At 38.7% G+C, this 14,989-nt stretch overlaps 1 long non-coding RNA gene across 1 annotated transcript; it reads left to right on the forward strand.

The window, feature by feature from the left end:
- Positions 1-10,345: 10,345 nt before the first annotated feature.
- Positions 10,346-14,600, forward strand: LOC121309693. Its single transcript, XR_005948657.1, has 3 exons — positions 10,346-10,451; positions 12,523-12,570; positions 14,571-14,600. It is a non-coding gene; the product is annotated as an uncharacterized LOC121309693 (long non-coding RNA).
- Positions 14,601-14,989: the final 389 nt, after the last annotated feature.

Below are 14,989 nucleotides of genomic sequence, written 5' to 3' on the forward strand. Positions count from 1 at the left end.
CACAGCAGAACACAGCAGAACACAGCATCTCCAGAGATGGCACCTTCACAATGGACTGGGAACAAACATATTGCAAAGCACAAGCAATGGCCCTGATAGGGTAGCACACTGTCTGTTGGTACTGGTGTCATGTCACTGTAATTAATTGTATGCGTGTGTTTTGTGTGTGTGTGTGTGTGTGTGTGTGTGTGAGTGTCTTTGTATTAAAGTCTTTGTTGTGGTTCCAGTTCACAGCTACATAATTACAGAGAGTAAGCGAAGAGCCGTTTCCATGGCAACAAGATACGGGAAGCCAGAATTTAATTAGCGGCTCAGAACATCACAGAATAGAGACAAGAATAGAAGCACACGCTCTCACACACACTCTCACACAAACCCACACACACACTTTCACATACACTCTCTCACACTCTCACACACCCACACACACACTCTCTCATACACTCTCACACCTCTCATGCACGCTCTCACACACACTCCTCTCCCACCCACACACACACTTTCTCATAAAATCTCACACTTTCACACACACTCTCACATACACTCTCTCTCACACACACACTCACATACACCCACACACTCTCACATACACCCACACACACTCTCTCATACAGTCTCTCACACACATACTCTCTCACACACTCACACTCACACCCTCACTCTCACACACTCACACAGTCTCACACTTTCTCACACACTCTCTCTCTCACACTCACTCACACTCTCACACTCTCACACACTCTCATACACTCTCACACTCTCTCACACATTCTCTCACACTCACACTGTCACTCTTATACACTCACACAGTCTCACACGCTTTCACACACTCTCATACACTCTCACACACACACTCTCTCACACTTTCTCACACACTCTCTCACTCACACGCTCTCACACCCTCTCTCACCCTCTCTCATACACTCTCTCACACTCTTTCACACTCTCACACTCTTTCTCAATCTCTCACACTCTCACTCACATTCTCTCTCACACTCTCACAGTCTCACACTCACACTCTCACTCTTTCCTCACTCACACTTTCTCACACTCACTCTCACACTCTCACTCTGACACTCTCACAGACTCATGCTCTCTCACACTCTCTCACTCTCACACACACACCTTCCTTTGCCATGGTTATTATATGTGTTTATTTATAGTTTACCCAGGTTTGCCTTTTTTTAATGTGTGTGTTTACCACACCCTTCTGTGCTTCACAATGCTTACCTATGCTTTCACTGTACTTTATTACTTTGCTTTGCTTTTACAATGGGAAATGACACACACACACGAGACATCAGCATTGTCACACTGACGCACTGACTGACATACACAGACAGATCAATAGGGACATGATCAATACCTCTTCCCCATCCAGTGCTGGGACTGCGGTGGTCTGTTAATGGTGCTGCAGGCTAGTTCAAGCTGAAATCCGCTCTATGAGATGCCAGAGCAGCTACCCACGAGTGTGCTTACTGGCAGCTCTGACCTTGAGTGGGTGAGAATCAGCTTGTATCTCATTCAGCCCCCTGGACTAGATTTTTCATTTTATATAGGTAAATAACAATGGTTAAACAGTATAGCTCAGTGAATGAGGCATCATTTTCATGTGATACAATACAGCTGATACAAACTGTGAGATATAATGATTGATGATTGATGAATGGTTATATCACCTCAGTTTCAGGGTCTATTATGTATTCAGTGTAAATTTCAGGTGGCTGCATCTCATCAATATCAGGGTCTATTGTATATTATAAAGACATTTCAGATGACTGGATCGCATCAGTATCAGGGTATAGTATATAGTATTTCTGTAAAGTCCACGCACCAGACGTAGTCATATCAGGGTCTGCTTTATGATATAAATAAACTTCAGAAGGCTGTATCACATCAGTATCAGGGTCTGTGTGGTCCTTCACTGAGGAGTGGTGCGTGGGGAGGGGAGGGATGTGAGGAGCATGAGTCCTCTCCAGTTAGGGAGCCGGCTAACGAGCCTTTGGCTGGTTAATCAAAAAGCTGCTGATTGCAGGCACTGCTGCTCCCTCGCTGCGCTGGGATGCTCTCTGCAGACTCACACACAGCGGAAACTGAGAAATCAAAGGGTAGTCTCCCATTGATAATCCATTCGTTTGAATCCCAGATGAAACTGTGGGGATCATTAAAACAGACCGCTATGTGCACAGCATGTATTGTGATGTGATTATAGTGAGGAGTATTGTGATGTGAGTATAGCAATGATTATAGGGAGGAGTTTTTTGATTATGTTGAGTATAGAGATGAGTATTGTAACACTCTCATTTTTCTCAGGGCCTTTACCAGTTTACCGAAATATCCTGCGTCGTACCCTGAGTATGTTCGGTGTGGTAGGTGAGACATATTTGACTATATATATATATTATATATATATATATATATGTATATATATATGTATATATATATATAGCATCAAAAAGCAACTTCTCACTTGTATTTGGATAAGATTCATAGATGTGATCGAAAAAAAATACAAACTCTGTTTTAGAGCAGGTGCAGTGACTTTTTATTCTGCTGATTAACAACTGACATCACTTCAATGCTGCAAAATGATCTGTCGATATTGGGCAGGTGTTGTGACTCTTGTTCTCCCAGTTTGTGGCCTGTCATTGACATTGTGTCTGGTTATACCTTCTTGCCAGGTTTGAAATTGTTAGCTGTGAGCACCCAAGACGATGAGCCACAGTACGCTGCCCTAGTCCAGCCTCCAACATGCTGATTGCACGAAGGCGCTACTCTCTTGACAGATGCGGTTTCTAGTTTCCTATGAAAGTGATTGTAGCTAACAATAAAGTCATAAATATGAACTCTTTTGCATTTCCATTAGTGACATAGATCTCAGATGTGCAGTTTTGAAAGAAACACATGTTCTAGTAAACACATATTTTCATTTTAAAACATTACATCTGGTTTTGAAGGATTAATTCTGGAGTTTGAAGAATAAAACTCGGAGATTAGGTCTTGGAATATCCTCCGTTCCTCTTATTGCCATACGTACCTTTATGCCATCTGTGTCCTTGTACCTTGAGAAACAAGCGTTGCACCAGGAAGGGAGGAACACCTTATCTTTCCTGGTACCAGTGGGAGAGACGCCACCTGCAAGAGGCTGAGACATACAGAAAGAATGAGGCCACATGCTGCTGAGAACAGCTTAGAAAGATTCACTGAAGTACTGTTACTATGCCAACGGCAATGTTCTAGGGAGAAAGTTTGAGAATGACATGAGATAGTTTAAGAATATTACATGGTTCTACATCAAGTAAAAAATAAGTTCTCAATTTTATAAGTCTTATTTACAGGATATCTGTTTTGCTTGCACTTCCTGGATCATTTTACCAGTGTCTGCTGGCCACAAGCATGTTACCAGCTGAAAGCATGTCAGGAAATCGGTTGGTTAATGACAAGAAAGAAGCCATTGAAGGGGTGGAGACAATTTTCCATCAATTTACATATATCTTTTTTTTCACAAATCAGGATTTGATTTAACGAATCTTCATGTGAAAATACAACTTTTCTATAATAACCAGACAATGGGTGAGAAAAACGTTGACTGGTGCATGAAGGAGAATCAAAGAGACCAAATCTGTGGGACTATAAAAGGAGGTAAACCTGTCAATGTGACAATGCTTTTCTGCTACCTATATTCCAGGTTACAAATACGGTCCCCACATTATTGAGCCGTGCCTGATATACATTTGAATAACCCTCTGGAGTTGTCAGCCCATCCATTAAAATAAGCAAAACATCTAACAGTACAAGGTTTGTGTTGTTTGCAATACATTTGAATTAATATTTAGAAGCATGTTTAGATGTTGCGATTTAGAGGTGCACAGTTTTGGTCTTAGATGGTCATTCAACTATATTTTAAAAAGGTGAAATTAAATGGTAAAAAAGGTAAATACTTCATGCCTTGGATTGATGTTTATTTTGATTAAACGAGTCATTTAAAAATATGGTTGAACACAAACCTAGAATAAATGGCTTGCCCAGATTTAGAAGCATGGTAACGGTGTAAATAAAGGTAAAAGTAAACATGGAATGCTTGGATGATGTTTATTTTTGATTTTGATTAAAACGACATTTAAACAATATGGGTTGAACAGAAATAAATGGCTTAATGCCCAGATTTTAGAAGCATGGTCATGTTGAATTTACGTAACCTTTGTTGTAACCTTTTGTATATTATATATAATATATTATATATATATATATATATATATTATATATATCTATATAATATATATATAAGAAAGACATTTTTCACAGACATGAACGGACATGAAAGTAGTTTAATTAAGCGATTTACTATTGCATAGCAGGTTCGTGCAAGTCAGCAGTTGGTGTGACCTGATCCCTGGTCATGAATGTGTTCATAAGCAAAACATTTTTGGTTGTTCTGACCACATTCTGTCCCAGTGTGGTTATAATCTTAACCCTTTGCTGCAATATATTTGACATTGAGAAAAAAAAAGGCAAAAAAAAGGCATTTACTGCCATGGGTAACATAGATTAAACACGGCTGTACCAGTTAAACCTAGTGACTTGTTAGTTTTAGCATTTAAGAATTGTTTAAAATCTTATTAATGAGAATGTGTTTACACTGTCAACTCCCCCCCCCGCCCTGCACCGCCCCGCCCTGCCTGAAATCAATAACCGTTTTTTTTTTTTTTCAGAATCTTTTAATTGTGACATCAGAGTGAGGTCTGCAGAGTATTACCTCTCACCAGTAGGTTTTTTACAAATGTTATTTTAACAGATCACAAAAGTAAAATAACTGAAACAAATTTATGGGGTAGCTTGGGTTGCAACATATCTATGCCCATACAGCACATTTAAATATTTCCCTTTGTCTAATAATCTTATGAATTGTTAGTATAACTAACTATCTGTTTCCCCTTCTCTAAACATAATGCCAATAAATGAATAATATTTCAATGTTCTTTATTCCTTATGCTAATCAATAAAACTAGCCAAGCTAGGTACTTTGTGCAAATTAAACTTCCAGCCCTTTAATGATGTGCTGTTTATACTCCCAGAGATAAAGGCTCTGGACGAATGGATAACATACAAGGATCTTTCACAGACCTTAATGACCTGTTATCGATGGTTGATTGCCTGCTTATTAGAAATTAAAATTATGGGTTGTTTCCTGATTTCAGTAAATGATAGTGATTCAATTTCAGAGAGCTTACACAACTCTTTTAAGTTAACAAGCAGGCTGGGAGAGGTTCTTTGCATTGTTGGAGTAGACTCTTTATAAGGAAAGACCTGTGTAACACGCACAAAGAGTATGGAAAGCAGTAATACTGCTGCTGTTGGAAACAACAGTATAGATGAATGTGCATTACATGAATTAATGTTGTTGTATACAGGGAAACAGGAAATCACAGTGTTCGTTGAAAAATATTGGTTAGTTAAACTCACACATACGTGCCTGGGGAATGCAAATATTTGCAAACAATTATGCATGATTCATTAAAGCAGAAGAAAGCCTTTATCAAATGCCTGCAGCACTTCTGTAAAACAAACATTCAGGAGACTTGCAGAAATGGAAAGTTTGGTTTCTGAAAAAAAAAAGGAAATTATATTGTTCATGAAGTATTATGCATCTGCTCCAGATGAATCTGTGGAGACAAGCCATCAGCATCACCAGCTTAGATGACCAGATTTGAACATCCAGCCTTAACTTACATAGAGCCTAATGAAATAATAGAAAACATTTGCAAATCTACGTTAGCAAAAATAATTTTTCAGACTGCAAAACATCAAATTAAAACATTTTGTATTTTTTTTTTCTTTCAGGGGGTTTATGAAATGCATATTAATTTGTTTTATATCCAGGAAAAACTGATTCTACGTGCCAATTTGACTATTTTAATAAAATAGAGCACTGTATGAGACGAGGTGGAAGGAAGACTCTAGGTTTTTCTTTGTTTAAAAAAGTTGAAAAACAGATCAAATTCACAACTTTCCTAAATCAGTCTTCCTCAAACAAAGGGACAGCCACCACCAGCACTTCACACTTGTGATGGGAGAATGTATTCGGTTCAAATGGGATCATAGGGTACTTGTCTCTGAATTTAAACATTAGCACGGTTCCTATTGAACTTGTGTTGATGGAACCCATTACATCATCACATCATACTTGAAGGATTTAACCTATAGGGTCATGTTTACATTAGCTGCAAACCATTATACTTAGGTGACTGACTATGGCAACACATACGCTAAAACTTCAAATAAATGCCGCCAGCGTTTTTTTACAATATTTGCCAGTAGCCCCGGCACCTATTGGAGACCAGCGACTATTTGATTAAAACTATTCGCAGTTTATTATGTAAGATCACTAACATCTGCAAATACTTCAGATGCAATCATGAAAAAGCTGCCTGCACACAACCTTATAGAAACGACGTAAGTAAATTAGACCATTCCAGCAACATCGTTAAAGGTTGAGTCAGTGGGTAATAACAGTTTATATTGTAATAATAATAAAAACTATAAAATCCACTAAAGACAGCTCTGTAAATATTGGAACACAAGTTTGTATTTTACTTATTTCAGCATGCTCAAAAAAAGCTTCACAACTGGTTTTAAAATGAATAAACGTCATAAAAAAAAAAAAAAAAAAAAAAAAAAAAAAACCCTGAGTTCAATTTATTTTTCTTGCCTGGGTCTCTTCATCGCTGTTGAAAAACACATTGTACAGCCATGTGTGTGTCTTGGCTGGAACAGTCAGTATGACGCACATCATATTATTAATCATAACCTGGTGTTTAAGAGAGATCCGGAGTCTATTTATTTACCATATTTCCCAGAAGCACCGGCATTTATTAGAGACCCGGCGAGTATTGGACAGTATTCAAACATGACTAACTAACTGAATAACTTGCATACTATTATAAAGCATGAGGTTGCAAAGGCAGTGGGCTTGCATCACGGCTTTGGGAATGTTTTTTTTTATTTTTTTTTTTTTTATATATATATTCGCTCACAAGGGGTTTTATTTTAGAGTGGCTCTGCATTACGCTTTACCTCATAGTCATCATCACTAATTTTGTGGAGATTATTTTGTCACTTATTTTGGCATTTTTTTGGTGTAGCCATGATAAAGGTACTGCTCGCCGTAAAATGTAAAGCTGTTTAAAATATTTAAACTGTAAAGCAAGACGTGCGCGTGCTTCAGACTATTCACTTAACTGTATCGATACCGTGTTGGTTTACTTGTCCACACTTAAGCTGTTCCGAGTTGTATCGAAACAGTACCGGTACTAAACCTGCTCTTTTATGAGTTGGTACGACGCCGATAAGAACTCCAGTGTGGACAGATGTTTCGGTACGGTTCCGCAACAATACCGGCATAAAAATGCTAGCGTGAACAGGGCATTAGACTAATACATTTAATTAGTGAATTAGCCAACAATACATTAATTAAGGAACAAAGAGGAATGAAGGAATTCAGTAAAATGCAGGTATTATTTTACAGCTTGTATGATTAAAAACATGTGAAATCATGCAGTGTGTGATGAATTAGAATAAGGTTTTTATTTGTACAGTAATATTAAAATGAGAATAAAAATGACATGCCCTATTAAACTGAACTTGTATTACTTGTTATTCTTTTAACTGATTACCCTGTGAGCAGAATCCTATGGAAGGCCTTGACAGATAACAGGAAATGAAACCTGCTGCCTTCAGCTATTACAATGCACCAGCACAGTGCTCAGAAAATTCCTCTGGGATGCAGGTTTTATTGATAAAGTTCTCAGCATAATAAAAAAGAACCCTGACAGATCCCTTCATATGTATTGTGTTCTGCACTTCCAGGCAAGCCTGTCAGTATAATTAAGATAGAATCTGGTTTGTCAGTGCAGAGTACAATCATCGATCTTCCACCTGACTGATCCCTAGCCCATGTCAATTGTTCCTGGGGTGTCTGGGTTATGAAAAAATAAGGCTTTTCTGAACCCCATATCAGCCTAATGAAGCTGCCTGCAAACCACCAATGTAGAAATATTAACCCCTGTATAACCCTTTTTGGGTACATATGGGACTATTATAGAAAAAAGTGAATCGTTTAGACATCCAATTACAATGCTTTAATGTGGTCTTTTAGCAATATTATTGTCACAACTTGCTATGCTGGTTTACAGTCATTTTTATATATAATATATATAGATATTATATATATATATCATATATATATATATATATATATATATATATATATATATATAAATATAAGTACCACATGCCTTCAATTTACATTCATTTTCAAACAGGGAGGCTCTTACAGTGTATTTGGACACAGGTGTGTGGAAGTTATATATGAAACAGTGTGTTCCCAAGTATAGGCCCATGCTCCCATTTATGTGATTATACAGTAGTGCAAGAGTGAACACTGAAGATATTCTACAACAAGGAAGTAGAAAATCATCTTGAAGAGCGGCAAAACATCAGACAGGCTGCAATAGCTGAACACAGCAAGCAAAGCTTTCTCCAGGGGTCTAAAACACACTCAAATTGTAGTGTTTGCAAGAAATGCATGACTGCCTTTTCTGTATTCCTTGTTTTATTTACATATCATGGATAGAATTATTTTCTTATAAGCAACATAGTGTATTGAGTTCATGCTCCCTCCTACATAAACGGATTGAAATGAATGGTGTGCTGTGGAAACAGAAGACAATAAGCAGCTGTAATATATCTGGGCATTAATGTCTCACTGTATCCAATTGCCAAGCAATTGCAACATTATTTTGATTGTATTTTTATACCAAAATGTTCGCTACCAATTACTGTTTTAACACATTTAAACCATTTCTTCAACCAAAACATTGGAACAATTGTTGTTCTGAAGTGCTGGGAGGGAATTGTGTTATTTTCAAGATTTTTAAAGGCAGCCTCAAGTTTGTCTTACAAATGTGGCAGTAATAAATACATACATTTTTGTGAATAGAATTTGACCCAGAAATCGACACAGGTAATGTTCAGTTACTGTACATTTTAAGACAAAACAACTTTGTAACTAGCAAGAATGAAACTTCTCATGGAACAAGTAAAGAAAAACTGAACAATGTATTCCCTAAATGATTTATAATGATCCATGATGTGTGAGTGAAAATATCATTAAGACAGATCGATTGATATCAGAATTATGTTTAAAATAAATTCCTGCAATACTGACAATACAGCAATAGTAAAGAAATAAGCTTCTTGTAAACTCAACAAAATGTGAGCATGTTGCCCTATCCATGTTACTAAAAGCTTCAGCACTCACAGTGCCCTCAAAATTACTGTAGTAGGTAGATTGGGATGTCAAAATGTGAGGTTGCAGCTTGATGGAGAAATACAGCATGAGCCAGATTTCATCAGGGATGAAGAAATGTTTGTTCTAATCAACATTTTTGCCGATGGTTCAGTCCGGAGAAGTTTGGATGGAAGCGTCGATAAGAAGCTGCTTCTGGGGCATTGACAAGCGCATTGTGTACTTACGTCTTTCACCCAGGTCAACCCTGCTTTATCAAAAGCAGTGTGAAATCACATAGCCGACCCGCATGACATCAGGTCCTGACCCGAGTACAGCATGCCAGTGTGATTAACAGAATATGGTTGCACTGTAGAGTGCTGGTTCATTGAAAGCAGTGTGCATGCGTGCATGGTGAAAAAGGATTGTGCACTCAGTACTACAGATCTGCAATAAAGTAAAGCCATCGCTTTAAGATATTTATAATTACTGAATTTGTGAGCTTTGGGTGTAAAATGTAAAATGTTTTTTCAGTATCCCCCATTATATATAAAACTATTTCCTTATTTAAAATGTATCTTCTATAATAAAAGTACATCGTCCTGGAGAGGAGTTGCACTGCCTCTGCTGATTTGTGGTGCTTGTGGTGAAAACATAATTTTTGATGCAAGAAAGGAAGAACAAATATCCCACCCAACCTTTTCCCCATTATGTTGTATATTATAATAGGGAAAAAGCTTGTAAGAGGCTTTTTTGGTTTTTAGTATAAAAGAAATACTGCAAAGCTGGGCCTTGTAAAAATGTTATTTGAGAATAGTAGTCATTTGGTTCCATCAGAGTGTAAAAAATAGGAACAATGAAAATGGTGTTAGCTGGCACCCTGTAGCAATACATTATAATTACACTATTATTTGCAAAGACAAATTAATAATGGCTGTTGGTGAGAATGTGGGACATGAATGTTCTGCCCACCACAGCTGCCTTATGCTTCTGCAGGTTTCCACATTGTAATATTGAGTTTATCTAAATGTGCAATTGCTGCTTAGGCTATAACTAGAATGGTACCACAATGGAAACTGAGACAAGGTATTGACTATTGAAAATTGATGCCCCCATTGGAAACATTGGTTGCTTGTAGATGTGGGTGCTTGTAGCTTATCCACAGGTAAGTGCAAAATAACTTACAATTGAACTGATTCATTTTTTTTTCTGTGTTTATTTATTTATTTATTTAAATTATTTGCCTATTATTATTGGTTTGCCAGTGGATTCTGGAATGTACTCATTACATACTACTAAATAAACACTACACATGACATATTTTATATTTATTTTTAATGTAAAGATTTTATTAAAAATACAGGATATATATATATATATATATATATATATATATATATATATATATATATATATATATATATATGGAATATTTGGTACTGTCTGATGTCCAGAGTAGTTGAACAAATACCCAGTAGGTTGTGCTGTGTGTATACTGTGTAGCTCTATACTGCAGTCACACCCACAAGCATTACAACCATACCTTCTGCTGCAGGCATTTCTGCTAGATAGTATACCTCTGTTCTACCAGTTTTTTGTTGAAACTTTCTGTAAAGCATCACAGTGTGTGTGTGTGTGTGTGTGTGTGTGTGTGTGTGTGTGTGTGTGTGTGTGTGTGTGTGTGTGTGTGTGTGTGTGTGTGTGGGGGGGGGGGGGGGGGGTTGGGGGAGCGACATGATAAAAAATTGTTATTATTTCGATAAAGATGGCTCAGAAAATCGGTCAGACAAGTTTTTTTTGTTTGTTTTTTGTTAAATGGAAAAGTTTTTTGTCCCTTTAGAACACGCAATAACCCTTATAAAAGTAGTGTTAACACATGAAAATAGTCGGCGAAGTGCAGTGAGGCACACAGAAACATGATACAACATGATACAAGCAATAAAGTGTGCAACAATACCCCTCTAATGTTCAGATTAACTAATGTGAAGACTCAAAGGCAAGACTAGCCTGTTTCAAAAAGCTTTATAATTAAATTAAGAACTCTGAGTAAAGCTTTACAGCTCATGAATACAGTACTCATTTACATGTGAACTGATCTTTCTGAAAATGTTTCCTTTCTTTAAGTGTAATTCTACACTGCAAACAGAGAACACAAACACCTATTACAGAAAGCACTGAAGTATGAAAAATGAGACACCACCTCAGATAGTGTGTGTGTGTGTGTGTGTGTGGTGGGGGGGGGGGGGGGGGGGGGGGGCTGGGGGGGGTTGTGTATGTGTGGCTGGGGGGGTTGTGTGTGTGTGTGGGGGGGTTGTGTCTATGTGGGGGCTGTGTGTGTGGGGCGTGGTTGTGTGTGTGGGCGGCTTTGTGAGTGGGAGGGTTTGTGTGTGTGAGTGTTGTGTGTGTGTGTGCAGGTAGTTTGTGTGTGGGGGTTTGTGTGTGTGTGGGGACTGTATGTGCGGGGGAAGGTTGTGTGTGCAGGGGAGGGAAGGTGGGTTACTTTATGACCTACATTATTATTATATGTAGGCAGACATGCCCCAACATAACAAAATGTGCCTTTGGTTGACATTCAGTAAGCCCTTAATTCAGAAGATAGAGAACCAGCCAAAAACAATGATTGATTGTCAGCACCGAAATACAACGTTCCCATAGTCACAAAACCTTAAGGACAGTTTTAAGGAATGTTTTTGTGAATAGGGCCCAGTAAAATGAAACTGCTGTGCATGTTTCACCTCTCAGTCTCATTTCAGGCAGAATGACAATAACATGTTACTGGCCAAATATTAAATGCAGTGTATCACCTTTTTTTTCAAAAAAAAAAAAAAAAAAACTTACTGGTGTACAAGGCTATCAAGGATACACTGCAATGACATTCCATATTTAAGCTAAGGAGTAAACTTTCTCTCTTCCTCTTTGCCCCGTTAACCCAGAGAGGAAGGTCAACCCTAGTGGTAGTCATGGTTACTTCTCAGGAGAAAACAAAAAAATACCAGGATTTGTCAATTAAATCTTGCACAATAACAAAACATTATACTTATAAAATGGTAATTGAGAGAAACATGGCTTACAAAGGCAGTTGAAACTAATGTAAATCGATAGGCTCAAAAGTTTACCTTTCATTAAAAAAAAATATCCAAAGTTAAATGTGCAAACACTGCTTGTTTATTAACAAATTGAGTTAGGCTTCCGCGTTCATTTCAAATCCGTTTTTTGTGGGTTTTGTTTTTTCACAGATTTAGCTTTAAGGTTCTTAATCAAAATAACTCCAAACAAGGAAGGAGGTAGGTATAATATTATCTATTATAATTATCGTACAATATTAAACATTCTAACAGCCACATATACTGCAGTGGCAAGAAGCCCTTTGGTTGTGAGTATAAAATTCCTGTTGCACGGGTGATGATATAAAATATGTGAGATAACAGTTGAAGTTCTCAGTTACGGACTGTAAGTGAATCCCAAGGACTGACAATGATTTTCCTGTTGTGGATTTTCCACAGGAAATGGCAGTCAGGCAATTAAAATGACACACACAGTATTCTGATTTTGGCAAACCCCTTTGAGTCCCTTAATAACATCCAGTGTCCTGCTGGCTATTCAAACCTGCTGATCTTGGCAGTAAAATAAAAAAAAGATTTTAGGCATGCGGCCTGTGAGGCAGCTTTAACATCAAGCGCCAAGACAACATCATCATTATGCCTTTCTTCCATGTGGTAAATTGATGACAGCAAACTTTTGCAATTTGCATTGACAATGCCTTTGTGTCATTGCTTTCTTGTCATTAATTCAAACTTAATAACTTATTAACTAACATATATTAATTTAAATGGACTACCTTTCAATTCATGATAGCTTGATCCTAATATTAACTAACTGGAACCTTGAATTTTAATTAATATAATTCACAACAATGATTTATTACATTCTCTGGCTCCTGTCAAAACATTCTCTGCTCGACCCCCACCAATCAAGTTTTTGCCTGGCACACTCCACTGAAGTTGCTCTTCTCTACGTCCCCAACTCTCTACTCTCTGCCCATGCTGCCTCACTCTCCTCTGTCCTCGACCACTCTATTCTCCTGCCCTTCCTCACTCACCTGGGACTCTCCTGCACTGCTCTTGCCTGGTTCTCCTTCTACCTTTCTGATCGCATGTACCAGGTGTCCTGGCGTGGCTCACCCTCTGCCTCTTGATCTCTTTTGACAGGTGTCCCCCAAGGCTCAGTCCTGGGACTCCTCCTGTTTTCTCTCTACACCCGCTCCCTGGGTCCCCTCATCTTCTCGCATGGCTTCTCGTATCATTTCTACGGTGATGATGCCCAGATCTTCCTCTCCTTTCCTCTCTTTAACTCTGACATCTCCTTCCATATCTACCTGCCTCTCGGCCATTTCCTCCTGGATGCACTTGCATCATCTTAAACCTCCTTTTCTTCCCCCTCTTCCCTCTTTGCTAATCTCTATCTCTATTCCTCTTGAATCCACAACCCTTTCTTCCTCCTCATCCACCAAGAACCTTGGTGTCACCCTCAACCCCTCCCTCGCCTACTCTCAGCACGTCTCTACTCTGGCACGCTCCTGTTGCTTCTTTCTCAGCAACATATGTAGAATTCCTCAACAACCCCTCCACGGAGCTCCTAGTTCAGGCCCTGATACTGTCCTGCCTTGATTACTGCAATTCCCTCATGGCCAGCCTCCCTGCCTCTGCTACCTGTCCGCTCCAGCTCATCCATAACTCTGTTGCCCGCCTTGTCTTTTACCTTCCTCATTTTTTCCCATGCTACACCACTACTCCATTCCTCCACTTGCTCTCTATCGCCGTTCGCATTTAACTCAAAGCTCTTGTACTCACCAATCGCTGCCTCGACCTTTCTGCTCCCTCCTCCAGACTATTATTTCTCCCTACACCCCCTCTCGCCCCCTCTGCTCCTCTCGCACCACTAGCTGATTAGCTGTGTTCCCCCTCCCCCGCTTCCAACGACCTACCCACCGATATCAGGACCAGAGAATGTGAACGGTGATAAAATTCCACTCAATGCTCATAACATCCTCTGTTTTGCTTTGCTCTGTCTTTCATTCCGCTCCACTGTTTGTGATTCCCACTCTGCTCCCTGCTCCATACAAAATATGCACATTGAATATAAAAGAAAAAAAATTTGAATTCTGAAGTCTACAAACATAAAAGTGCCTAATTTTGGTTTGAAACTAGAAAATGAATGGTTACCATGCACAGGCATGATGGAAAATACTGTAAAGTAACTGCATCTGTATTTGTCTTTTTTTTAGAACTCTTGTGCAAACCCTATGTATTTAAGAAAAATAAAACCATGCTCAGTTCTTCTCAGTGCTGTGAAAGAGCAGGCCAGAAATGTCCCCTCCACGCTCCGATCCAGCAACTACCCCGCTCCGCTCCCTCGCTCTGCTCCCTCCATCTGCGTCATACACAGTTGGCTCGCTCCATTCTGCTCACACTCTGATTCTGGACTGCTCAGTCCCTGACCACCTTCCAGCGCCTCCTCAAGACACATCTGTTCAGACAGCATCTATAAACCTCAACTCTCGACTATAATGACTATGTGTCACCCAACTGTACCAGTACTTGAATCATCTTGTTCTTGCACTGAGCTGCTCCATATTTTGCTGTATTCTACTACTGCTTTCAATCGTAATTATATTTTTGTATCTTGTATTTGATTTTACTCTTA

The sequence above is a fragment of the Polyodon spathula genome, chromosome 3 (assembly GCF_017654505.1).
Source record: "Polyodon spathula isolate WHYD16114869_AA chromosome 3, ASM1765450v1, whole genome shotgun sequence".
Taxonomy (NCBI): Eukaryota; Metazoa; Chordata; class Actinopteri; order Acipenseriformes; family Polyodontidae; genus Polyodon; species Polyodon spathula.